General features: G+C 42.4%; 2 protein-coding genes across 5 annotated transcripts in view; one reads left to right on the top strand and one right to left on the bottom strand.

The window, feature by feature from the left end:
• LOC138246183 (uncharacterized protein ZSWIM9-like) overlaps positions 1 to 19182 on the bottom strand; it is a 64685-nt gene extending 45503 nt beyond the window's left edge. For 2 of the 4 annotated variants that reach the window (XM_069200510.1, XM_069200507.1), the window contains exons 1-2: positions 19104 to 19170; positions 1250 to 1372 (exon numbers count right to left, since the gene is read on the bottom strand). The gene's annotated coding sequence lies outside the window, so the exon portion shown is untranslated. Of the gene's footprint in view, positions 1 to 1249; positions 1373 to 18702 lie in introns of all 4 variants that reach the window. The other 2 variants (XM_069200509.1, XM_069200508.1) reach the window with 2 other exon arrangements.
• A 495-nt stretch (positions 19183 to 19677) lies between these two features.
• The window catches only part of LOC138246182 (uncharacterized), a 448661-nt gene continuing 442937 nt past the window's right edge, over positions 19678 to 25401 (top strand). The window contains exon 1 of the mRNA XM_069200506.1: positions 19678 to 19781. The gene's annotated coding sequence lies outside the window, so the exon portion shown is untranslated. The remainder of the gene's footprint in view (positions 19782 to 25401) is intronic.

Below are 25401 nucleotides of genomic sequence, written 5' to 3'. Positions count from 1 at the left end.
AGCTGAGAACTGGTGTTGCAGTGATCAAATTCACAGGTACTCTTACTCACGTAATATAGATTGAAAAGAAAAATGGAAACTTCAGCAACACTCAGTTGCACTTTTGACTGAGTTCTTACACGTACAGCAAGTATTCCGTGATCGCCCGTCTTAGGGGATTTGTTGTGAAGATGCATCTCTACATTTGGGACCATAAAACCTCACATAAATGAGTTATTGATCTGTGGAGGTGCACCTTTAATTTGGACTTTGAACCTGACCCACTTTGCTAGGCTGTTCAACCACCTCTATGCCACTGGTACAAGAAACATCGATTTCCAAGTCACTCCAACGTTTTAATAAATTTCTTCTGATGGCATAGAGAATGTTTTCTTTGTTCCTTCCACCAGAATCCAAAAACAGCTTGTGACCATTAATCTTCTTTATTTGGTTCAGTAGGCCTCAATACGTCAGAATGCTGCTGCCCAGCTTAGCTTTGGCACCATACATCACACATGTGCCTCTGCTGCCCTTAGCAGTCATCGCCCACTTCCTGTTCTCCAACATCAGCTATTTAAGGCCTTCTTCATCACTTTCTGGGTCCTGCATTGTTGTTCTTCAAACTTAACAAGAATATTCCTTGACGTTCTCTGGACCTTTAGTTCCTTTTGAGTTCCCAACATCAGGTGGACTAGAATCACTTTCTTTTACATTCAAGTCCCAGATACTGTAACTCTTAGCCTTTTATTATTATTTTCTTTGGCCTTATTTCAGTTTCATAAAAGGTTATGTATATCATGTCTATATTACCATCCTGCTGCTTTCCCTTGTAAACTCCTAAAGCCAGAGCTTTCGGGGTAACAATGCACTTTACAACCTTGCAAATTAGAAAACGGCACGCAAAATTCACTGTAAGTCCACACACTATAGTGACGCATGCACAAAGCCACTCACTCCACAGACAAGACAGAAATAGATAAAATCCATCACTCCAAAAAGCACACACAATGATTCCCATGCCATCACTTGAAAGACACTCTATAGAGACAAAATATAGCAACTCCTCAAAGTCGCTCAAAAGTATTCACGACACTGATACTGACACTGACAAAATCATAACCAAGGGGGCACGTTAAATTAACACATACACACAAAGAGCAACATAACAGCTGGCAAGTCCACAGCACAAGCTGTCCTTCAAATCAATTGGTGACACTAAAGGGTGCAGGAGTCCCTTAAAATTAGAAAGCAGAATGACAGATGCACTTACCTCTTCTAATGAAAAATTCAAAGCTGTATTCAATCATAGTTCCAAAAGGAGAACTTGTTTAGGAATCAAAAAATAATCTTAGTCAGCAGGTTGAAGTTTAGAATTTTCTCACACACAGCTTTCCTAAGGACGAGAAAAATAGGTAATTCAATTGGAATAAACTGGCACCCTAGTGCTCCTGGTAGTGGCAACATTTGCATCCCCCATACTAAGCCAACATTTAATACTAATAATACTGGTAAGAAGCACTAAATGCTCTTATTCTGCAAGTCAAATTTTAATAGATTTTTTACTGAATTCAAAATTTGGCAATACTTCAAAAATATATACAACAAAAATATAAAAGAATGGAAGAGATAACACAGTTAGTTGAGTAAAAGAAAGAAGCATCTGTACAAGGTAGAATCAGATCAGGAGGTACACAAGGGTGACAGATTACAGCTAAATATACAAAAAAAAGAAACTGATTTGCATGCCCTCACCACACTTATTTATACATTGTAGAGGGATTAAAAGCAAACATTGAGAATGATGCATAAATTGAGTTTTTGACTCAGCTCTACAAGGTTTATTTTCACCCACATATGTTACAAGAGTAAACTGTCCAATGCACCAGCACTACTGTAAATGAGAAAAACAAGTTATAGTAGCCCCGCAGAACCCCGTCCAGTATAAAAATAAGCTGGTGTCAATGCTTTTGGGTTACTAACAGGGAGCAGTGATAGCTCAAACGATCATTCAATAATAACCAACACACTTAAAATTACTAGAAACTGAATATGTATTTGTATTTCAGCATATGATTTCTAAAATAGTTATTTTAAAATGTCAAGATCTAATGCACATAATATTACTAACAACACAGAAAAAAAACAGCAGCTAAGCTTTTCAATAACAGTGAAAGAAGGCAAAAATCATAATGTCACAATTTATAGCCCTTATACCCTAACTGTGCTATCTTTAGGCGTCATACTTGTTCTAGCAGGTGAATAAATAATAAGCCTGAGTTTCGAAGGTAATGCACATTCCTGGGCAACAAAGTTTGTTGTCTGTTTGGAATAATGTGTCAGCTATTTCAAACACAAAGGTCAAGAGCTAGGAGATTGTGTCTACGAGAGAACGCGATCCTATCACCAATTCGTGAAGGCAGAATGGAATGCTTCACAGAGCCTCAAGGAGTCTTGCTGGAGGCTTCTTTGGTCAAGATGGAATCTGGTGCCCTGCTCATCTGGACCTGCATCTGAGACCTGGATGGAGTTTCTCTCCTAGGTGGTCAAGAGGTAGCCCTTAGATATAGTATCTTATCTAAGATGGAATGTGAACGGTCACCTTAGGAATGTTTTGACATAATCATATACATCAGTGGATGCACTAATAAGGTATGTCAATAAACACTACATTATTTGAGTTATGGTTGTTATATGACCTTCAAACAGGCACCTGTCCGAGACTGACGTCGCACAGCGGGTTTTGTTGATGTCTATAGCTGAATTACTTGACACTTTCACAATTTTTGGAAAGACAGGCTCATACAACATCTGCGTCAAAGGTACAAAGGATGATGATTCCGCATAATTTGGGGAAAAACAGCAGCCTCCATTGATCACTGCCGAAGATGGCGACCTCCATTACCTCGGATGGATTTGTGGCCAACGGAATGCAGGGTGGGCAGGCAAAGTAAAATGGAGACTATAGCTAAAAATGGAACCTGTTCTGTATGTGTTTAAATATCTAAAACTAAAAGAAAAAAGCTGAAAAGCAAGTGAATAAAGTAGATCAAATATTTGTTTAGGGAGGGAAAGTGTCATATGTTTTATGACATTCCCTAAGTGATTTTTGAGTTTAATAGTCACTAAATTACCACTGAATGTGTTTTTGGTTGATCTTGCTTATCAGACATATTCATTATACATTTAAATAATAAAACACATTCTAGAAACTTAAATTTGGTGCAATATCAATTCATTACTTATTTCATGTTCAATACCACATGTCTTCAAACTGAAATGAAAAGGGTCTCTATGCTGGAAGACTTGATCCTTTCAACAAGAGAGAATAAGACCTACTGGATATATAAGCTAAAGCTACTATATCGGGCCTCACAAATTGATTAATTTTAGACATTTTACATAATCAATGACTGCATATTGATTAAGTTAAAGCGAGTATGAAAGTAGTAATAATTTCAATTTGATTGTTAAAATAAAAAGTGAATGCAGATATTGGTTAAAGACATATCATTCCCTGGATAAGATTTCATTTTTTATACGAGATAGCCAAATGTATGTAAACAGAAAATATTAAAGTCATAGAATTAATAACACTCAGTAAAAAGGCTGTTTAATAATTACATTTTTTGTGTTCAAATGAAATTATTGGGACAAATCAGAAAAGAAGATAACTTAATTTTGATAAGATAAAGTGAATACATTTTTTATAGAGACCGTATACTTTTAGTGAAATCATCTTGGTTTTTCGAAAATAGATAATAAACATGGGGACTGATATCATCAGAAAGACCATGTATACCACTGAGTACAGTCAAAGCTGACCAGGAGGACCTGGCTACATGTGGCTTAAATGGAAAGGACAAAAATGTGCCCTTTATTTTGGAAGATGTCATATTTAACACATATACAAAATAGCAGTAGCAGCTGGAAAAGTGGTGGGGCAGTGCGGAGGAGGGGGTAGACGAAGGAGAGGTAATGACAAAAAAAAAGCAAAATCTTACCAGTCCCCAGCTGCCTCGCTGCTCTTCTGCGACTGCATAGGCTGAGGCTCCCAGACTCCCCGAAGGCCAATCCAGACGCTGCTCTCATTCTGGTAATACTATTACCCAGCATGACAGAAGCGCTGGGATTGGCCTCAGTGGGCTGGTTTTGCACTCCCACAAGGGTTGAGGCCTGTGCTTGTTGTTCCCCACCCGGGAATGCAGTTCGGGTTGGAGAGAAATCAGTGCGCATGTCAGTTTGTCTGTTCTAAGATAGCCGGCCAAACCAACATGTGCACTTGCAGCAATCAGCACCATTCCCCCTCTGTGATTGCTGCAGTGCTGGAGTGAGGATGGCTCTACCCCAAAACTCGGTTCCCAGAAGAAAAATAAAATGTTGATAAAACTGTTTTATTATCATTTGATTTTTTAAGTTTGCACCTGTTGGCAGGGGTATTACGCTCCTCTGCCGTAACAGATGAGCAGCCACTGCAAAATAGGTGCTTGGAGCATGCTACGGACATGTGGTTAGCATGTGGTCAGATAGCCACAAATATTTAACAAGCATTTGCAATGCAATAGGTCTCCCATTTGTGAGAGTTTGAACTATTGGTGTCGTAAATGACAATGGGGATCATTATGACCCTTGCGGAAGGCAGAGAAGCGGCGGTAAGACCGCCAACAGGCTGGCGGTCTTTTTTTTTGTATTATGACCATGGCAGTTACCTGTTCCGTCGATCCTCCGGGAGGGGACGGGAGCCATGGGGGCAGTTCCGCTGACACCACACCGCCAACAGAACACCGCAACCTCCACTTCCCCGCCTCCCGCCAGTATGGCTGTTGGCGGCTCTCCGTCCGTAAAAGGAAGGAGAGCTGCCAATGGTCATAATAGGCCGAGTGGCAAACCGCCACCACTGGCGGTCTTCCGCACAGCATCCCTCGGCGGTCTTGGAAAAAGACCACTGAGGTTGTAATGACCACCAATGTCTTTTATTTATGTGATTTAGTTTGGAGTGAAGTGGATGGAGATAGAGAGGGATAGGTAGTTTATTTTGGAACTGGTGGAAGCGTCCCTCACACAGAAACTACAATGCAAGCTTCCCTCACACACAGCAGATACTTTCGTACAGAAGGTACAATGCTAACTCCCTTCACACACAGCAGATACAGCACAGCAGTAGTGCAAGCTTTCCTCTCAGAGAATGTACAATGGAACAAGGAACAGATACAGTGCAGGCAGCAGTGCAAGCTTCACTCACATACTAGATACAGCACAGCAGCTGTGCAAGTGTCCTTCATACAGAAGGTACAATGCTAGCTTCCCTCACACACAGAAGATACAGCATAGCAGTAGTGTCAGCTTCCCTCTCACAGAATGCACATTACAAGCTTCCCTTACCCAAGGACCAGATAAAGTGCAGGCAGCAGTGCAAATTTCCCTCACACACTAGATACAGCACAACAGCAGTGCAAGCTTCCCTCACACAGAACGTACAATGCTAGCTTCCCTCACACACAGCAGATATAGCACAGCAGTAGTACAAGCTTCCTTCATACAGAAGGTACAATGCTAGTTTCCCTCACATACAGCAGATAAAGCACAGCAGCAGTGCAAGCTTCCCTCGGAGATTGTACAATGCAAGATTCCCTTATACAAGGAAGGGATACAGTGCAGGCAGCAGTGCAAGCTTCCCTCCCACACCAGCACAGCAGCAGAGAATGTACAATACAAGCTTCCCTTACATAAGGCACCGCCTTCAGCAGGCAGGCCTGAGGGGTCAGGCTAGGAATATTCTGGAGTCTTTTCTCCAAAACAGGACAATGACAGTCAGCTGTGGATCTTACAGCTCAACCCCCTTTCAGCTTCCCTCTGGTGTTCCTCAGGGATCGTCACTTAGCGTCACCCTCTTTAATTTGTACATAGCTTCCCTGGCCAACATCATTCAATCTTTTAACTTCCAGGTGTCGTCATACGCTGATGACACCCAAATTATTGTCAATGTGAATAACAAGATACAGATTATGGCAGACAGATTTCAAAACTGCATGAAAGCAGTCAGTAACTGGATGAACAATAATTGACTGAAGATGAACGGGGATAAAACAGAGGACATTATCTTTGAAGCAAAAACCTCCATCTGGAATCATAGCTGGTGGCCTGAGATCTGTGGGCCTCTTTCCACTCCTATTTCTGGAGCCAGGAACCTCGGGATTATCTGCGATTCGAATCGGACTTTAAACTTGCAGATAAAGTTGCCAATACCTGCCTTTGGATCATTAGAATTCTAAAGAAAGTTCTGCCATTCATTCCTGCAATCCTTAGGCATATTGTGGTGTTGGCCCTCATAATCTCTAGACTGGACTACTGTAATGTGCTGTATTTAAATATAAATCAATCATTCCTTTACAAGTTGCAGTTAATAAAGAACGCTGCTGCCTGATTAGTGCTCCCGAAATCCTCCCCCATCACAGAAGGTTTAAACAAACTGCACTGGCTTCCCATTAGAAAGCGCAATGCTTTTAAGGCACTGTGCTTGACTCACGAGGCCCTCCACTCTTAAGGATCAGAATGCCGGCAATCGGCTATCAACTGGTAAACTCCCAACCATCCTTTAAGATCAACTGGGCTCAGGTTGGCCCAAAAAGGAAAAAGGAAAAAAGCCAAATGGGGAGACAAAGCCTTTTCAGTTGCTCCCTCCAAAAATAAGCGAGCTATCACCCATCCTTCCATTTCAGAAGCATTTAAAGACTTGGCTGTTCGCATTATAGGTGGCTGCTCTGCCTCAGCCTTCTTACCTGCTTAGTGCTTCGATACCCCTGGTCTGAATGTGCTTTAGAAATATACAAATACAAATGGAATAGATACAGTGCAGGCAGTAGTCCAAGCGTCCCTCACACACCATATACAGCACAGCAGCAGTGCAAGCTTCCTTCACAGAAAAGGTACAATGCTAGCTTCCCTCACACAGAAAGTACAATGCAAGTGTCCCTCACACAGAAGGTAAAATGCAAGCATCCCTCACACAGAAGGTACAATGCAAGCTTCCCTCACAGAGAAGGTACAAGGCAAGCTGCCCTCACAGAGAAAGTACAATGCAAGCTGCCCTCACACACAGCAGATACAGTACAGGAAGCAGTGCAAGATTCACTCATACACAGCAGAGGAAACGGCAGTGTAAGCTTCCCTCACAATAACACATCTGTTTTCAGAGCAACTCTAGCGTGCTGTGAGAAAATATTCCACCGTACATGTGGAAAAAACTTTCACCTAGTATGGAGAAATTCACGCTTTTTACCAACCGTGAAGGTAAATAACTGGGAAATTAGAAAAACCTCTGCTTCTGTAAGAAAAAAAATTAAGTCATCCATACGCCAAAATACTTTATTCCAGGTACCCTTTTTATGGGAAAATGGCAAAATTGTGTAAAGCATCACTTCCAGCCTTGGCTGTGCGCCACTGAATCAGGGCTTTGTTGCTCTCCCTTTTAGGATGCGGCAGCAGCACAAAAAACAAAGTGCAATGACCTCCTGCCCTTTTGATTACGGAGGTGCAATCAAGACATGTAGCAATGAGCTGCTCCTCCACCCTTGGCCTCGGAGAGGAGGCAGGGGCGTCTCTACCCATATCTCTGGAATTGGGCAGAAAGGACACGCTTCCACTCAGTTTCAATGTATGACACAGAACTCTAATGACAACACTTATTTGGGAATGGCATTAACACAAGGCTGATACACTTAGATATTTAAATAATTAAATGTTCCTCAACAGCTTACTAAAGTTCGAAACGATGATCTGCGCAAGATTACAAGTGTCAGTGCTGGGATCAGTTTCTCCACTGTTCATATTCTCTCTTTTGTGGTTGCAAAGCACAAGTGCAGGGGCTGTTTTACAGTCGGCTTAGTCAGCCATTCTCCAGGAAAGCCAATCTTTCCATCACAGCAGTAATACCTTGTGCTGGTTACTGTGCACACAAAACAAATGCTGAGGTAGAGTGGGCCTATTTCCAGCTCAGGAAATATGGCGTGCATCGCCAGATGGTTGTGCAATAGTGCACTTGTCCAAATTTCCTAACTGCTCAGTGTTACTGAAAGGATCCTAGGACTGGAGCCAAGTCAGTCACCAGTGTGGGCTTTTCTTAAGCTTAACAAAAAAAGAAAGTACACAGTTCCAGAATGAAAAGGGATAATAACACAACAAATAAAGAGATGTTCCTGTGAGTCTGATCTGGTTGGAACGAGAGCCCTCACTCACCAATGAGTGACATGCTTCATCATCATGCTTTGTTCCTCGTCAGGCTGGCACTGCAATGCCTGACGGGCTCCTCAAGGGGGCTCTTTGCCGGAGATCTTTTTAGTATAGAAATGCCGGTTGGTGAGTGCTAGAATGTGGGATTGGTACAAAAAATATATGTGAGGTTAAAAATGACTAGAGGTCTATGAAACTCATATTTAATAGGAATCAAACCCCTGTCATGGTTAAAAACAATAGTGTAGGAGAAAAGATTAGTTATGTCTAATTGACCCTAATCAGAAAAATTATGAAAAATGTTAATCTACAGTCCGTATAATCAGAGAGTGTGTGGAGTGCCACTACAGTAATCCCTATACTGCCTCAAGCAAAGGTCAACATGTTTCTCGCATTTAAAGTCAGTAAAGATCAGTGCAATTCATCAGGACCAAACCTACCTAATCCTCATATTGAATTAAGCCTATTGTTGAGTCATCTCACAGGAACCCTCCTTATAATAAAGGATGGGCCCCATCGGGATAGCAACAGGCATCAATGGTCCAAGCAGGTCTTAATATCGAGCTCTGAGTCCACACGGTGGTGAACACCTACCCCTGCTCCGTGCTCCCGGAAGGTCATTTGGCAAAGTGGGGGCAGACTGCTCCTCTGCCTGCAGCTCCACTGGTCTGGCTATCTTCTGCGCTGACAAGGGCTCTCAGTCTCATGTTCACCCACCTTAAGCAGCATGAGAGGGGTCGGGGTGAGAACCCTTGTTCAAAATGTTACCCAGAATTGGCCTTGCTCAAATAGAAGAAATTTAGGCCTTTTAAAGAGTGTGTAGTTTCTACTCATGTTGCTAGCCTTGATTTCTCCTCCACTTCTTTCCTTGCTCATCGGGGCCATTTGTACAGTAGGGAACAGCATTACTGCTTTTAAATAAGGTACAGGTCTCCTTGTGTCCCCAACTCCAATTCCTCTTCTTCTGGGATTATTTCATTCACTTTACTACATCAATGCTTTGAGCATGTTGCCTTAAGGATTACTGGGCTGTCTCCAACTGCCCCTTCCCCCCTTTATTGGCACACAGCACCCGCTGCCCTTCTGGCTAGGTTGGCACTGTGTAGCTGCCTTTATGTTTTAGTCGTAACTATAATTATAATAATTGCACTTGCATCGTCTACCTCCCCACTGCACTGCTAAGCGATGTACCTTAAGGCATGTTAAGAGCGCTTTGCTGTTCAATCAGGCATGACACAGAAAAACTTTGTATATAGGGCCATGACAAACAAAATACTAAGGCAACTACATGCTTTCCCACTCTGAAAATAGGCTTCAGAGTGCCACACAGTGGTATGAAGTGTCTATAAATACTAAAATATACAACATGTTAGACACAAGTCCTTGTACATTCATTAAATAACTGGTGCAACTCTTGTATCACAGTGGTATTAAATGTGTATGTCTTTTGAAATAAAGTACCTTTAACAGGACACTGTCCAAGCAGAGCTGTCAAGTTACCTTATGTTCTGTCTGACATTTTCAGCCTTTCATGGCTTCTTAGATAAAATTATCTTGCATACTGGATTTTTTCAGTCCACGTGTACAGCATCGACAGCTAAACCACAACTCCCAAAATGCAAAACTGTAAACTAAAACACGGGGACCAGCTGAAGGTGTCACACAAGCCAAGCATTTCCCCGCCAGCAATGTTGCCATTGATGATTTACAGAGAGACCATGTCATGAGTGATGTAATATGTGAGGTCATAAGCAGTGCATTACGGGAGCGCAAGTTAAAGTTAGCTCAGGTAACTATAACTGCTGAATTTCTACGGTTTTGTACGAGTAAATTCAGAACGTAACTATAACGTCCATGTAACCTTTGTTTGTCTCAGTGAATTTCTGAGCTTTTTTTAATTCTAATTCCTAACTAGAACGTCCCCATGACCTTTGGCTTTTCTGAGAATTTCTAAGTTTTTTTTTTTGTATTTCCTAACTATAATGTCCCTGTAATCTTTGGTTTTTTTCAGTAAATTTCTATGGTTTTAACGTATAGCAATTTGAATTACTGTACGTTACTACAACTACCGCCGCGCATGGCCTTTGGCCGCACGTGGCAGAGGTTGCCACAGGGCATGGTCTCCGGCTAGGCCCTAAGCACTCAACCGTGCGCATCCTGCACCCAGGCGCAGAGGAGGTTGCCCACAAGACCTGGTCTTCAGCCAATCCCTGCGGCCAACCCCCCCCAACCACCGCAACCCACACTGTGCACAGCCCTTTCATCGTGCGCACCGGGAGTTAGCCGCAGCTTCTCTGGGTGTGAGAATAGGTGTGAGAGGGTGTATCTAGGGCTGAGAGTGGCTGTAAGATTGCCTGTGTGGGTGTGAGAGGGCAGACATCAATGTTTTACTGGGTTTATCAGTCCGTGCACGGGTCTGTGAGTGGGTGGGTGCGTGAGTGCCTGAGTGGGTCTGTGAGTGGATGCGTGAGAGTCTGAGTGGGTCTGTGAGTGGGTGTGTGAGAGTCTGAATGGGTCTGTGGGTTAGAAGGTGTCTAAGTGGATGTGTGAGTGGGAGGAATTGATTGAAAGAGACAGAAAGAGAAAGAAAGTGATAAAGTTTTTCTTTAGGCTTTAATATCTCATATACTTAGAATGAGATATTTTTGTTGGATTTAATTAAAAAAAAAAATGATATAATTAAAAAAAGTATATATTTTTTTAATAAAAATAAAATTTAAAAAAATAATGAGTCCAGCTGGACTCGAATCCCCCTAGCTCAGTGTGAAGGTCTGCAACCTTCACAAAGAGCTACGGGTTGTGTTTTTTCTTTCTTAGCCCTTTGTGGTGATGGGCTGCTTGGGCCTACTTTAGGAGTGACCTCCGTGTAGTATAAGGAAAGGTTTTGGCCTGGCAAGTGGGTGCAATATCCATGTCGAAATGGCAGTTTAAAACTGCACACACAGAAACTGCAGTGGCAGGTCTGTGACATGTTTACAGGGCTACTCAAGTGGGTGGCACAATCAGTGCTGCAGTCCCACTAGTAGTATTAGATTTACAGGCCCTGGGCAACACAGTGCATGTTACAAGGGACTTACTGGTAAATCAAATAGGCCAATCATGAAGAAATCAATCACCAATACAATTTACACAAGGAGCACTTACCCTTTAGCACTGGTTAGTAGTGCTAAAGTGCCCAGAGTCGTAAGACCAGCAAAAATGGAATGCAGCACAGAGTAAAAAACAGGTCAGAAACAAAAACGTTGGGCATAAGCCTGTAAAAGGGGGGCATCTACAACAGTGAGTGCTTAAAAGAAAAACATATTGACTTGACCTTTAATAAAGTGGGCCTTTCACTTGGACGAGCAAACTCCTCTACTAGACATAACAACTACTCCTGGCCCTACAACTTTACCCAAATATGCTGGAAATAAACAGTAAATTACATAGCTGGTCAGGGCCCACAATAATCACCTCCAACAGAGTTGGTGTCTAATGCACTAGCTGCAAACTGTAGAACCATAAGACATCTTTTATTAAATCCAGACTCCCTATTCGGCCAAACTGTGTTCTCTTACACAATCATCTTTTGAATTTACTGCTCAGTTCAGATTAAGAGTATTTAGAATCAATAAAAACTTTAGTACGTTTGCAGTAAAAGCAACAACAAAAACCTGGACTCAATATTACCAGGGAGAGGGATGGATGGACAGAGCCAACTAATGGACTAGCAACTAAAAGATCACGTTAGAACAAGCAATACTGCATTACAATTGTGGGTTTGCAACTATACCAAATTGTTTCATCTTAGGGAACTCATATTTTATTTGTAGTTCTGTCTCAGTCTGACATATCAGCACATTAAAAAAAAAATCTTAATTGAGGGGAAAAAAAACACCAAGTACATGTAACAGGGCGAGACCAGCATGGCTTGCATTCACACCTTCAAGGTTAACTGCCGGTCTCCACACTTCCTATTAGCCTCTCTAAAGTCTTCCATGTCCCTAATGCTGCATTGTGCGGGACCCCTCCTCTGGTACAGAATGCCCCATCTCAGCCATAGACATGCACCTTTTTCACAGCTCATAGTGGCAGGTGTATATTTTGCAGTGCAACTCAAGGTATTTTATCAGGCAGCTAGCGATGATCAAGAAAGGAAGAAATTTGGATCTCCGCCTTCGTTTTGTGTGGGCAACTCTCACACTCAGCAACTGGCTAGCATGACCATTTAATGTACTGACGGAACTCGCCAGCTCCTACAAGCGTGAAGAATGCAAAATTTTCTAGTGTAGCGTTAAGAATTTTAGATTCTATTAAGGACACGGAGGCGAGGATTATGCTTCTCAATTCTTTACTACTTAACATATAGCAGCCAATGAAAAACAATAACTTTAAAGAGGCTTTGAACCCCCCACTCCCATAACCACCAATAGTAGACCAACGTGGTCTATAAACAGGGGAGGCACCAAACTGACGTCTCTTTCTTTGAAAAAAATCAGAAAAATCAAAAGGGCTCAAGTCCAACCAAAGTCTCTGGGAAGAAGAACGATCCACCAAAATCCGGATCTCCAAGAGCAACCAAGCAACAGCTCATCACAGGTTCAACCTTGTTTACCATCCGTGTCTGAAAGAAAAATCCATGATACGCCTTGAGACTTAAGACAATAAAATTTCCAGGGTGGGAAACAAAAAACTATAATACAATCATAGAATAAGAACATTCAATTCAAATTATATACTGGGTGGGATAATCCCCGCCTCTGTGTCCTGAATAGAATCTAAAATTCTTAATGCTACACTAGAAACTTTTGTATTCTATGTCAGGATCGGAGACTCCGATTATGCTGGTTCAAGGCTGATCCACCACCAAGTTAGACACATGTACTATAGGTTTATAATAAAACATTTTAAACATAGAATCACTAGACCAATCGACCGCTGTAAGATGCCATGGCCCCTCTTGTAGAATGGGCCCCATATAGAGACATATCAATACATTTAGTACACTTGGAAATGATAAAAGAAACCACAGAAGGAGAAAAGAACCTCCCTCCTAAATAAAGGGCTTTCACGTCTGAAACCCTGCGACAGGAGATTAAACAGAGTAACACGGTTAACTTTGCGGATAATTGTTTCATAGATAACAAATGATTCTCTGGCTAATTACAGAAAAAAGATAAAACAACATTCACATCCCACAGCTGAGAATAGCGCGGTCTAGGAGGATTGGCAACTCTGATACCTTTCAGCAATTTACAAACCAAAGGGTGTTGCCCCGCCGGCTTATTATTGATCCAAGAATGTCCAGCTGAAATAGCTGATCTAAAATTATTTACCGACCTGTAACATAGACCAGAATCTGCACACTCAGACAGGAAATGTATAATGTCTTTGACCTCGGATCCCACGGGATCCACGTCTCCTCGAATGCACCAACCCACCCACTTCTTCCATGCCAGGGAATATCGTTTGTGGGTGGAAGGAGCTCAAGCTTGTTGTATAAACGAGGAAGCTGAAGCTGAAAGGCCCTGCACCTGTGAGTGTCCCCTGATATCTTCCAGGCCATGAGAGACAGTTGACCTGATAAGAGAAGAGGATGTGGGGAACCCACTGGGTCCAGAAGGAGTTGCAGAAACACCAGGAGTCAAAGAGGAAGGGCAATCGAGAGTTCCAGAAGGGATGGAAACCAAGGTTGGCTCTTCTAAAAGGGGGTTATGAGAACCGCAGACGCTGCTTGGTGTCGAAAAGCACGTTGCTACTCGAGGAATCATGGCAAACGGAGGAAACGATAATTCATCTGAGAAGACCAATCCTGCAGAAACGCATTCATCGCCAAGGCCAGAGTCTCCAACTAAAAAATTTGGGGATCTGGAAATTGAGGCGAGACGCAAACAGATCCACCTGGCAAGGCCCCAATAACCCCATGACCTTCTGAAAAACAGAAGGTAGAAGTTTCCAGGCGCTGGCATCCCTCAGGAATGGAGAGTTCGAATCTGCCACTAGGTTGTCTTTGTCAGGGATGAATTCCACTATCACCATGATCTTCCGATCCAGACAAAGATGCCAGAATTCCTTGGCAATATTCGCCAGGAGGCGAGACCTCGTTCCATCCAGACGGTTGATATACCGGACTGCGGACACATTGTCCATTTTCAGAAGAATACAACAATTGCTCCTGAGGGAGGGACGGAGATCTGATGGCAAAAGAACCCACTAAGAGTTCTAGACAACTGATGTGGAGATGCAATTCCTCTGAGGACCACCTCCCCCCTGTCAAAAACTGACTGCATCTCGCTCCCCAGCCCCAACGACTGGCATCTGATTCAATCACCACCTCTGGAGTGTCCCAAAAAATGGCCCTGCCGTTCCACGCCTCCATGCGAGAGAGCCACCACTGAAGCTCTTCTTGGACTTCTAGAGATATGGGAACCAGGTGATCGTAAGAGAAACTCCATTGAAGGAAATGGATCCTCAATCTCTGCAAGGCTCTGTAATATAGAGGTTGACGCTAATTGGATTGCTGGACCTATTGGAACGGGCCTAAATTCAAACAGAGACTGTGTGTAGAGATTGATCGGCCTGGATATACCAAATTTCGGACAGCTTCAAGATATCATCATATATATGGTGTTTTTAAATGTTGGGCTTTTATTTTTAACAATTTTGTATTCATATGTTGTAGACAGATGGGGATTTTATGGATTGATTATATGAATAGGGTATGATTTTAATGTATTTATTAAATTACAATTTTCACTGATTATTTTGTTGGAGATTCATCACTGCAGTGTTGAGTGGAAGTGAGTGTTTGTTGTGTATTTAAGATTTTATGATTGGAGTAAAGGTTGAATTGTTTGATTATTGTAGATTTTGAGGATTTTCTCTTTTCCTCTGTAATGTAGAGGACCTGGAAAAACCGACTGGATAGAAGAGGCCAAAAGGCCCACAATCCGAGCTAGGGACCTCAAAGAAACCATCTGTTTCGATAATGCAAGCTTCAACTCCCTCTTGATTGATTTCATTTTCTGAGGGGGGAGAAGCAACTGGGCTTGTACAGAATACACCCGGAACCCCAGGAATTCCAATTGTTGGGATGGGATCATGTAGGATTTCTTGTGATTGATCACAAACCCAAGATCCTGAAGAAGAGAAATCGCCCAAAACAGGTGTGTCAGTAATAGCGATTGGTCTTGAGCCATGATAATCATGTCGTCTAGATAGATTATCAATCGAAAGCACCGCTCGCGAAGGTTTTCCACTACTGGTCTCAGGAGTTTGGTGAACACCCACGGAGCTGAAGACAGTCCGAAAGGGAGAGTCAGGTACTCGTACCAACTGTCTTTCCACCGAAATTGAAGAAACCGTTGGTGTGAAAGCGCTATGGGAACTGATAAGTAAGCGCCTTTCAGATCTAGACGAACCATCCAATCTCCTTTTTGAAGAGGAACTTGTCACAGATGGATACCTTCCATCTTGAAATGACGATATACCACAAAGGGGTTGAAATGCCTTAAATTGAGCACTAGCCTCTGAACACCTCCCTTCTTTTGCATCAGAAAAACGTTGCTGCAGAAACCCTGTGGATGACGGGAGGTTAAGGCAATGGCCTTTTTTGCTAACAATTCCTGAATATCGCCATCTATAAGATTAGATTTGTCTAGTTGGGAAAAAAGGATAGGACGAGCAATGCGTGTTGTTGAGGGACTGAAAACAGCTCTATAGAATAACTTAGAACCGTTATCTAGAACCCATGCAAGCCCATTTTTGAAAGAAGAATTTTAGTCTGCCTCCTAAGGGGATAGAAGGAAAAGGAAGATTCATTACCTGCGGGGCGTTATCAATGGCTCTGTAACCTCTGTTCGCACCTCGATTGTTGGGGTTGCGCGCTCCTCTATATCTGGAGGGGTAGAAACCTGCTTGGGAAGGATCTTGGGTGTAACCCCTGCATCTTAAATAAGTACCTCTGGCAGGATGCTTCTGAAAGTCCCGGCCTGTCGAGCATCCTCGAAATCGACCAGCCCGCCCAAAAAGTGGGTTAAACATTCTTTTAAGGGAAGACTGGGATTTATCCAACCAGGTGAAAGTGTTGACAAATGTATCAATGTCTTCAACAAACTTCTCCCCAATAAGTTGTCTTCGGCTAGAGGGCCTGCTTCAGCCGAAGCCAAGTCTGCCAACTGAGGGTCAATACGCAGCAAAACTGATTTTCTACGCTCAGACGCTAATGCGCAATTTGCATTGCCAAGGAAACATATTGCACGTTGCATCCACCCAGCCAGCACCTCTGGATGGATGGCCGCCCTGGTCTACTGAGCCTGAAGAGCCAATTCAAAAATTTTTGCAAGAGGGCCAGGTACGTCCAGCAACTTATCTTGACAAGCCTTGAGGGCTCTGGCAATTCCTTCCTTCGGATCATTGTTATATTTTTTTAGGAATGTGACCATAATGTTGTCAATCTCAGATGTGAGTGCTGTTTTATGAGGAAAAACTGGCCGTGGACACTCCGACCTCAACCTGGATCTGACCTCTTTCTGAAACCCCTTACGAATATGCAGATGCATATAATCCGCTACAGCAGGGGCAGGGGCCCAGTCTGACGATTTGCAATTAATAATATCAGATGGCTCGAAAGAAAAAGGAGAGGGGGAGAAGGAAGTTTACGATTCTTAGTGCGTTTATTAGGAAGATAGGAATCCTGAAAGGAAACAGAATCGGAATCAGAGACAGTTGTAGGCAAAGTAATATGCGTGGAAGGGTCTGAAGCATAAGTGTGCTCCGAGGTAGAAGGAAAAGGAATATTGGCCAATTTACTCCAGTGAGGCCACTGTAGGTCAGTAGAAGGGACAGTCGGAGATGAAGTATCTCCAGAAGAAAGAGAAGATGAAGGGCCAGCCAGAGCATTACTTTTTTTGGATAAGGGTACAAGAGTCGATGAAATTGCTTTATCCATAGACTTCTGAATGGAAGAGTCAATAACCTGCTCAAAACAGGGGTCAAAATAGTAATCTTCGTCTTCATAAGGGCCATATATCTCCAGGCCCTGGCCATAATACTCTTCATCAGACATGATGATGCCGCAGTCAAAACTTCCAAATTGGAAGTGCTCACCAAATGCTGGAAACAGCAAGTTTCTCAAATTGTTACAATGCCAGCCAGCACAGGTCAGGGGCGTCCAAAGCCTCAGCAAGTCAAATAAATCAAAATAATGATTAAATGATTGTAGCTGTACTAGGAGACAAGTGCCTACACAGGACAAACAAAAACCACTGCTTATGAAGAGAATAGAAACGAGGTACCCCAGGGATAATGTTGCTGAAAAAATGCCTTTGTTTGTATCAGCCTGGGGCCGGCGTCCGTAGTCCAACAAGAGAGGGAAGTTGACACACGTCACTTCCCTCCCTCGTAGGACGTACACCACGTGAATAGCTATAAACGTGCGTCTCCTTCCGGACGCAGTATCTTAATGAGAAAAGGGCGCGAGCACGCGCCGATAAAAGCGCAGCTGCAGCACGGTAGAAATACCGCGATCAGACAAAAACAAATAAAAAGATGTCAAAGGCCCCAGGCGGGCGAACAAAAGCACGTCGGCAGGGAAAATAGAAAGGCAAAGAACGCACGCACAACGAACGCAAGAGAAAAGAGATAACAAATAAAATATGTGAAATACGGGCACAACACACCCTAGCGCGCTTGAAGGAGCAAAGCGCCAATTACATAACATAAAACAGTTAAATAATAATCAATATAAATCACTATAAAATAAGCACAAATGGGGAGGCAGTTAACGGACTGCGAAACAGCAAAGAAAGAGGACGTCAGTTTGGTGCCTCCCCTGTTCATAGACCACGTTGGTCTAATATTGGTGGTTATGGGAGGCGGGGTTCAAAGCCTCTTTAAGGTTACTGTTTTTCATTGGCTACTTTATTTTAAGTAGTAAAGAATTGAGAAGCATAATCGGAGCCTCCGGTCCTGACACAGAATTTGGCCCTCATAAAATTCTCTCCCTTCTCCTGAGGGAAAAGCAGAGCTCAGAAAAAACGTACTTTTGGCATTCTAGACAGGTCTACCTAAAGTCACTGCAGAAGGGCTGCACTGCTGGTCGCCGGCAGCAGAGAGGATATATGTTTATTTTTCTGTACCTGCGGTAAACAAGTCGGGACTAGCAGACTCCTATTAAGAAACTGGACTCGTTCATATTCACTGCAGGACATAAAGGTGCGGCAAAAGTCTCAGCACCAACCAGATCTCATACGGCAGTTAAACTGATGCAAGTCTCACCTCAGAGGTTCAACTCCTTGCCCAAAACTTAATAACTGGCCTACTCGTTATAACCAGTATACTAGTTAAAGGAGGCCGCCCTGTGTATGATGTCACAATAGATCTGAAAACTCCTGCTGACATCAAACAAAAATTCTAGAATACCAAATTAACAGAAAGGCAGGACTAGAAAAAAAGAGAACCTTTTTTCCCCTCTAAAATACATGACGCCCTTATAACTGCCTTCATTTGAATACATACAGAACTTGCACAGGCTTCTTAGTTACTGGCTGTAGTCTTTTTACTGTATGCTTGTCCGGGGGTGGGTGCAATGTAGTCCACTGAAAGCTCCTTCATCTACAGGACTCGCATCAACAGCACACTCGTGACTAGACTGGTTACAATTCTCTACAGAGTAGACGGGAAAAAGACACCCCATGCCGCTCCCTGCTACATCGCGGCACAGGGGTCTACAGTATCTATTCAGCAGCAGCCGGAGTCCTTGACAGTTTCTACAGAGCAGGCTCAAATCCTTAAAGAATGGCAACACAAAGTTCGCAAGAGAGCCATCAAGGTGGTTATGCCCACAGCTGTACTCTTAGTCGACACGCACCGTCCCAGAAGCATAAACACGCCAGACTAGAAGGCAGACGTGTGTTTACCTGCATAACAAAAGCGATCACTGGCGCAGCACCAGCAACCACCTACCTCCCTTCCCGTCCCGTTCCCTTTACTCCCACGATGCACTGCGCGCTCTGACCACCTAGGGGGCACGCGTAGAGCTCCCATAGATGCAAACTATCGACATCATGTACGCCCGAGAGCCATATTGGAATTAAAGAATGCCAAACTCCTATCTATAAGAACTACAGCTCAACGTTGAATAACCTCAATATCTACATTTAAATTACCTTGAAATATTAGAACTAGTAACTAGCATTAAATCTCACAATAGATTAATATTGTCACGTGTTTGTTTTCTTTGTTAGCCTACTTGTGAGCATTAACAATGCTTTAATCTTTGTAAAAGAAGTAATCAAATGTTTTCGTTTTTTATGACCAGGGTGCAATGAGAAATTGACGCAGTCCATATATCGCTGCTTTCTTTGCTGACTCTTGGAGTTGTGCTGGCTCCGTTTTTTGGTGCAGCGCATGCGCTCTGCTAATTTTTTTTCTACATACATCGTTGTGTATCTAGCTCAAAAGGCGCAGCTCGGGAGTCAGAAATAATTAAGAGAAAGGATTAAAAGTGGGACTATTGACTGCTGTGCTGATTTTGCCCTTTAAGACAAAACCAGCCGAGGTATGCTTGAAGGCCTCCCAGCCAATAGTTTGCTTTGGTAAGTAACGTAAGGACTCGTTGGCTGCATCGCTTCACTTTTTGCTTTCCCCCTTCGCTGGCTCTGTGAGCTTCACTGCTGTGATTGGCGGGCGCTCCTCTGCCAATGAGAACAACCGAGACACTCTAGTTTGGAAAGCAAGCAGGAGATTTGGGACACGGACGGAAGCAGTTAACACCGGATTGTTAAATTCACACTATAAATCAACACATTCAGAGGTAGGCCGGTAAGCATCGATGTCGGGTTCAAATGGCAGTAATAAGGTTAAGCCTTTAGAGTAGAGATGCAAGCGTAGAAAGAGGCAGATTGAGAGGGCGGTCCTCTGTCGTACCCGTAACCACAGAGGAGGCACACTGGACTACTGTGAACAAGCCCTACTTACGTTTCTAAAGGGGTATTCGAAACATTGAAAAACTGAAGCTCAGTCGTGGAAGAGAAAGGAAGGAGTTCAAAGAATACAGCGTATGACGGTGGAAGTCTGGAGGAGGAAAGAGGGCGCACTATGGTTGAACCGGCACATTCTTCTGTAGGGGGGTCAAGATGAGCAAAGTGGATGGCTTACGGAATGGGAGCTTTCACTTCCAGGCACAAAGGGCTAGGCAGGCAGATAAATTAAGGGGCTCTAGGTATTGACGAACGACCGACCATTCTGAAGAAAACTTCGAAAAACGACGAACTGAAGGGATACGTCCTTGATTTTTATATTTTTCGCAAATAACCCCATCAGCACACACGATAAAATGTACATAGTAAATATTCGTGCGCAGAAGGTCCTCCAGTTGACTCCATAAGAGTAGGGAATGTGCGCAAATACCTTTTTTTAAAAACATTCACGTGGAAAATATTCCCCTTCGGGAGAACTCTTCTCCATTACTCATATGACCTATGTGGACATTTTCTTCCATTTTCAACTCTGGAAACATACTTGCTTCTTCCTTTCGGTGAAGCAGCTTCTCGTATGTTTCCTGGGCGGGAAACTCAATACCAGTTATTTGTGACTAAGTACAAACCATGTTTCCTGACAGCAGGCGCTCTCTTTTTCTCTCAAGCCCATCGTTGGCGAAGGTCGACGTATCAGACGAATTAGAAAGGAGGAATATAAAACGTAGTAATAAGGGGTTTAAAGCGGAATAAAGTAAGACGTTAGCCTGAAAGTAGTGTAGATAAGTAGAGGCAGAAAGCGATTTATGACATGTAGGAAGCAGGCTTAGTTGTGGCTACAAAGTAAATTTAGATTACCAGGGAATTAGAGCTGCAGAAAAACACACATCAGAAATGGAGGAAAGCCGGAAGATCCATTATGTTTTGCTGTTTTTATATAGCGCAGCTCAGATGCTTTTTGGGTTCATTAACTGTGTTCCATGAAGGTGAATGTTTTTGGGTGTGGTAATACCCACAGAGCATGGGTACTCAAACATTGTATCTGGGGCTACAAAGTTAGTTCTGTGATTTGACCGAGAGTCGCATTGATGCCCACGGTGTGGCATTCAGACGTTGGGGGAGGAGGGAGGGAGTTGGTGGTATGGTGGGTGTAGGGGATGCAAAGCATATATATATATATAGTGTCTGAATTGCACATTGTGGAACCGAAAATCTGGGATTAATATCAGCTTCTTAAATTAACCAATTTGTGTGATCCTAGGCAATTGCACTTTCCCTCATTCTTCTTCATTATAACATATGAGGAACTTGAAATACATTACTTCATGTGTGTTGTACTAAACCTTCTCCAGTGTATCTACCAAGAGTACATCACTTAATCACCATACCATGGTTGCATAATACAACATTCTCAAATGCACAGCATACCACAGTTCCCTCTGACATCTACCATATGATATTCCACAAAACATGTCTGTAGATAGCCTCACTCGCGTATGCCATACACATCACACCAACGCACCATCTAGCAGCAAACCACAGAAGTGTACTGCAAGGCCATCACAACCCACACCATAAATCATACCCCAGTGTACTCCACAACAGTATTGGGCTATATGTTACCCATCTTAATATAGAACTGTGCACCAGTTGGTCTCGTTACATGGCCTCTGTAGTCAAAAAGAGGTAGAAGAATACATGCTGCTTTAGTCATCATTAAATTACATGCATAAAAAAAAACCTGCTTCCAAAACAAAAAGATTAAAGACTTGCTTGGTTAACCAGGGCCACACTTGTCACTGTAACAACTATAAAAATGACAAAGATGGGACAGATACTTAGCAATTCCAAGAAATGGTATTGTCCTGCCTTATATTAAAATACCTGCTATATCGGCATCAGATAATGAAGACATACATAGCACTTAATAAACAGAAGAAAAAAAAACAGTTTATTGCAAAAGTCCTTATTGCTTTGCCATAGGTTTATGGCTAGAATCAATTTTTTACTAGCCACACTTTGGTCCTTGACTGACTGTTATTTTCACTTATTTGTTGTTTTTCTTCTCTATATGCCCCTGGCCTCGAAAATAAATTATAAATCAAAATGTCCTAAACACTATAATGTGCAAACTTATTATGGGCTCATTCATTGTAATTGACCTGAAAGCTCGTCTCAGACCCTTCCCACCCCCCCCATCCCGATGCTTCATAGCTAGACAAGCACCGACAAAGCCAATAGATCAGCAAGTGGAGCCCTGCTGTCTTTTACAATGCTCGATGACATTGGAAAACATCTGAAAAGAGGGGGTGTGTAGCAGTTAAGTAAGGTCCCGTTCTGTTTACTTAAGACAGACCTGGAGAAACGACCGACCAGGCACAGGGTAAACAGCAACTATGAGTCAACGTTCCTCCTTGAACCTCCGTACTCAGAATCTTTGAATGATACATTCTAAGAACCATGAGTGGTTCTAAAGACATCATCAAACCCAACACATTTCCTCCCAACAATTTTAACACCAAAGATAATAAACATAAATTGTAAAAGAAACAAATAATTTGAAAAGATTTAACATTTCTAATAGTTAGATACCACGTAATCCTAAAACATTTTTAGAAGGCCTCCTAACATGTGATGGCCTTACATTACATTCATCTTCAACTTCAGAGCCTACACCACCTTCCTTCTTACTGACAATGCTGCTGCCCTGTTGTGGTGTTTTTCTCTCTTTATTCCACCACTTGTTTATCCTCCAGCATAACAACTTGATCCTGGACTTTCACAACTTTCTTAGGTTGGGAAAATCTGGATCGACCATAACCAGGAAGTCAAACCTTAGCCCAATCCCCTGGTTTCGTAAACAAGGTATGAACCCTTTCTGGTTTTATAACGTCAGTATATTTTTTTGGGATGTCTTGTATTTCAGTTTTACAGTCTCCAAATCCCTTTCTTTCATGATGCTTCCCATCCATGAGCTAGTTAACTCGGTTACAGGGTGACGATCTTTGAGGAGAGTGAAGGGGATCCTCCAGTGGTGGCGTTGGGAGTGGTGCAAATTGCCTGTAATAACTCATTTATTTCCTTCACCCTATCTAAACCATTGCCAATGGAAAGCTGAATATTATTTTTGATAACTCTTTTACACCTTTTGACCAAACCATTGCTATGAAGGCGATATAAAGATGTCTCTATGTCTTACACCCCACTGAGATAGAAATAACTCAGATTCATATGATGTAAACTGAACACCATTGTCCGTTATGACTTCCTCGGGGGCACCTTCTTTCATGAACACAGTCTGCGAAAACATATTAACTTCAGGAGTCTTCGATGCTTGCACAAATTTCAGCTCGGGCCAACGTGAAAAGTAATCAGTTAGTACTATCCCGTACTTGCAGCCCTCCATCAAACAGAGTAGTCCAGTTATATCAATAACCAATGTGGCCCATGCTCTGTCTGGAATAGGAACCGCTTCTACAGGACTACGTACAGTGACTTGGGACTTTTCATTAATGGCACATGCCTCACAACCTCTCACAAAAGCCCCACTGCCCTGTCCAATCTAGGCCACCAATACCTGTTTCTGTTCCTCCTCTTCATGGCTCTCATTCCTACATGGCCTTCCTGTGCAAGTTCTAGTACTTTTCCATGTACACTAATTGTTGCAACCAAAATGTCAATTCTCAAAAGTAACCCATCCACCACTCAATTTATAAAAAAAACATATAAGCATCAACCTGCGTAGCACATTTGTCTTTGGGTCATTCCTTTCCTACACAGTTTCTGACTTCCAATGCAATGTGATCTGCTTTCATTGCAGTCCTCCATTCAACTTCTGTAATGCACCCATTTGTGAAATTGGATATGGCACTAGCTATGCTAAAATCATGATTAGAATCCCTTTTTGGTTCATAACCATTTAATGGCAAAGGGGAGAAACAGTCAACAAAAATGTTTCTTGCTCCAGAATGTATTCCATTCCATATTGAAATTCTGATAACCTGAACTGCCATTTAGTGATAAGTGGGGTTGAATTGCCAGCACCCTTAATAGTAAATAGATTAAACAAAGGTTTGAGGTCCGCTCTTAAAGAATGTTCCCCACAAGTAATACCTGAAATGGTTAATTCCCTGCCAACATGACAGGCTTCACGTTCAATCACTGAATAGGTGTCCTCTGCTCTTCTCAGAGCACGAGAAGCAAAAGCTGCTTCTTCATCCTTTCTCTTGGACCTTTGCATGAGCACAGCACCCACACCATACTGACTGGCATCAGTGATTACAATTCAGGAATCACATGTGCTAAAAGGCTTCAGTAGAATGGCATTGCGTACTTACTTTTTGATTATGTTGAATTCACTTTGTTTCTTTATTCTACATGAAGTTTCATTTTTCTTGAGAAAATTCCTTAGATTACTAGTTTCTGCACATTTAGGAATAAAGCGAAAATAGAATTCTAGCATGTCAAAAAATGAATGTACCTGATCTTTGTTTGTGGGAGCAGGCCATTTCAGATATTGTCTTTACTAAATTCTCTTTTGGTTCTACTCTACTTTCAGAATCTTGTACCTCAAATACTCCACAATTTACAATTTTCCACTCAGTCATGCATTTTTCTTTCTGTACAGATAACACAATTTCTAAAGATTTGTCACTGGAGCACTTATCTTGCCCAAAAATCAAAATATCATCTTTAAATCATCGCACATTAGGAATGTCTTTGTATAATGCTTCCACATCCCTCCGAAAAACTGACGAGGCTGAAGCTAAACGGAAAGGCATGCATTTAAATCTAAACGCGCCGTACAAAGGTGTAATAAAGGATGTTAAATGCCTAGATTCATGCTTCAGTACAATCTGATAGTATGCAGCTGTCATGTCTAGAATAGTAAAAATCTTGACACCTTTTAAGGAGGCAAGCATTCAGTTATGTTAGGCAGAGGAGGCCTATCAACTCAGATCCTATCATTGAGGTCTCTTAAATCAGTGTACATTCTTAATGCTCCATTGGATTTCTTGGCTAAAACTATAGGTGACAGCTATTCAGAACTTTCTATGGCCTCAATGATGCCCTGATCACAAAAATTTATTTAATTCCTTCCTGAGTTCCTCTCTCATGGTTAAAAGCTCTTGTATGACGTTATGTACGACCCTCACTTCTCCAGCTTTCAATATGATTTTATGAGAAAAACCTTTACGTTTTCCCAATTTGTTTTTGAAAACGTAAGGAAAAGCTTGTA

Source organism: Pleurodeles waltl, chromosome 7 (assembly GCF_031143425.1).
Source record: "Pleurodeles waltl isolate 20211129_DDA chromosome 7, aPleWal1.hap1.20221129, whole genome shotgun sequence".
Classification (NCBI taxonomy): domain Eukaryota; kingdom Metazoa; phylum Chordata; class Amphibia; order Caudata; family Salamandridae; genus Pleurodeles; species Pleurodeles waltl.
This window is presented reverse-complemented; position numbering and strand designations above follow the sequence as displayed.